At 35.8% G+C, this 2378-nt stretch overlaps 1 protein-coding gene across 1 annotated transcript in view; it reads left to right on the top strand.

The window, feature by feature from the left end:
• The window catches only part of ARAP2 (ArfGAP with RhoGAP domain, ankyrin repeat and PH domain 2), a 183717-nt gene that overhangs the window by 53363 nt on the left and 127976 nt on the right, over positions 1–2378 (top strand). The gene's annotated exons all lie outside the window — the stretch shown is intronic.

Raw genomic sequence — 2378 nt, 5'->3', positions numbered from 1 at the left:
GCATTCCTGAAAACCTCAAGAAATAATTTGAGGTTTGAGGGGATTGCTAACTCCTTTTTTTCTTTTTCCAACCTGGAATGCTCTACTCTGAGCAAAGATATATCAACATCAGAGTATATTCTCAGAGGGAATAGTGCTTAGCACAGTGCTAAGATCAAAATAGATGCTCAATAAACACCTGTTATTGGAAAGAATAAAAGTATTTTGGTGTGAAGAGCAGCCAAAAGCCAGCTTAGTATCCAGCTTTGCCTTTGCCCAAGGGGAAATCATTATTTGTTTTGGAATATTGTGACTTGTCAGAGCATGTTCCCCATGTTCAAGTATGCACACTTTGCAAAGCCAAATACCAATGACTTGTAATCTCTTTCATTGTGTTTGAATTGTCTATATCACTGTTTATCTCCATTGGTATATGGGTAATTAAATATAAACTGAGTGTTACTGTTCAATTCTGTTCTTCTTCATGACTGTATACTTCCTATTAGTAAATGAGGCCCTCAGGAGCTAGAGAATTCTTCTAGGCTATAAGGGCACCAGTTGTTGAGATACAGCCATAATATACTAAAGTCCAGCAGTTAATGGAGTTGCCAGGTTCAAATTATTTCCTGACAAACTGAGATATATGCTAATGGTAGTCTGGAAACCACCATCACTTTGGTCCCGTTCATTAAATTATGACCTACGTTTCAAAGTCAGTGATTTATATGGATTAACATAAACAAACAGAAAACATTATATACCATTTACTTGGCAGGAATATCTTGTGTGTACTTAATGATCACAAGTAATCACCAAGTAGAGTGGAAGGTCTTTTGCTGTTACTGAAAATGTAATAAATTATTACAGTGCAGTCTGTTTGTGTAGATGTAAAATGTAGAGTAGCTACTGTGTATTGACATAGGCTTAGTTAGCTGAATATTTTCATGTCTTTTACTTTATAATGGCACTGGGGAAACTTGAGAAGTATTTTATCCTGGTATATAGGAACAAACACTGTTATTGAGGATTATGTAATACCTGCGATAAAATATTGTTGAATGAGTTTTTAATAAATACTTTGGCCTTGGTCATTAAAGACACAACTAGCTGGTTTTAGTAGTTTTGAAGGTGAGAAAGAATGAAGATACTTTAAAAATTAAGACTTGTATTGTAAAATAACTCTGGATCCATGCTGGAATGTAAGCAAGTCTAATATGGAGACTTATTTCAATCTACAATGACATCACCTCTAACCAGACCTGTCTTAGAAGGATCTGAGATACCAGGCAATTTCCCAAGCTTGGGTCCTACTTAATCTTTCCTTCTCAAAAAAGTTTCCTACCTGGAATTTAGCCTGTTTTCTTTGTTTTTTTCATTTTTACCTTAATAATCACTTTTCCATTTGTTTTTTGCTGGCCCATTTTCTAGCCTCCTAGAATCAGTTATACCTCAGGTGTATACCATTTCTTCTCCTTTTATATTAAACATCCACTGTCATGAGTCTTCCCTTGTATAGATTACCTTCATTCACATATTGCTATCAGTCTGCCTGGATGCTCATGCCAGGGAGCTAAAAACCTCAGTGGTTCTGTTAATACAAACTTCTACCTTCTTTGGTTGACTCATGATACCCAGCTACCTTTTATTCTGAGTAATTAATTCATTTTTTGGTGAACACGTGTCAAACATATTCAAAACCACAGCTATTTTTTACTCTCCTTAATATCTTGACTCTCCATATGTTTCCCTTTTCATTGTATACTTTAAGACTCTATTGCCTTATTCCTGACCTCCAAGCTTCCAGTTTGGTCTGTCATCTTAATCATGTCCCTTTCTTGCCAAGAATTTTGAAATGGTTTTCTTTTGCCTCCATAATAAAGACCAAATTCCTCTCCTAGGCACTGTAGGATCTCCAGCCCTATTTCCCATTATTTCTTTGTGAGTTCAGAATTATAAATATGCTCATTCATAAATTAGTCCCTGAGCAGATGTTTGTTGTTTCCGCCTTTGGTCTTGTGCTTAGGATTCTGTTTTGCTCATCCTCCTCCCAAAACTCCAGTTTTGTCTTTTAAATTGCTCCACATCCTCAAGAGCTCGCACAGATACCCTTTTTTTTTTTTCTCATAGTACCGAGGACAATTGTCTGAGAATTAAAACATTTGATTCTCCTAATTTTAATACTCACGTGCTATATGACCTTCAGCAAATCACTTACCTCCATTGAATTGACTCATACATTATTTGATACCTCTTGCATGACATTTGTAGTATTCTGTGTTCCATTATGTGTTCATATCAAACTTGACTTATAGCTTTGATTGCTCTTTGGGGACTGGATCGAATTTCTATGCCTGTAACACAATGTGTTGTACATAGTTGAAGGTCACTTTGTGGAAAGA

Source organism: Lipotes vexillifer, unplaced genomic scaffold (assembly GCF_000442215.2).
Source record: "Lipotes vexillifer unplaced genomic scaffold, Lipotes_vexillifer_v1.1 scaffold153, whole genome shotgun sequence".
Classification (NCBI taxonomy): Eukaryota; Metazoa; Chordata; class Mammalia; order Artiodactyla; family Lipotidae; genus Lipotes; species Lipotes vexillifer.
Note: the sequence above shows the minus strand (reverse complement) of the source record. Positions and strands in the feature narration are given on the sequence as shown.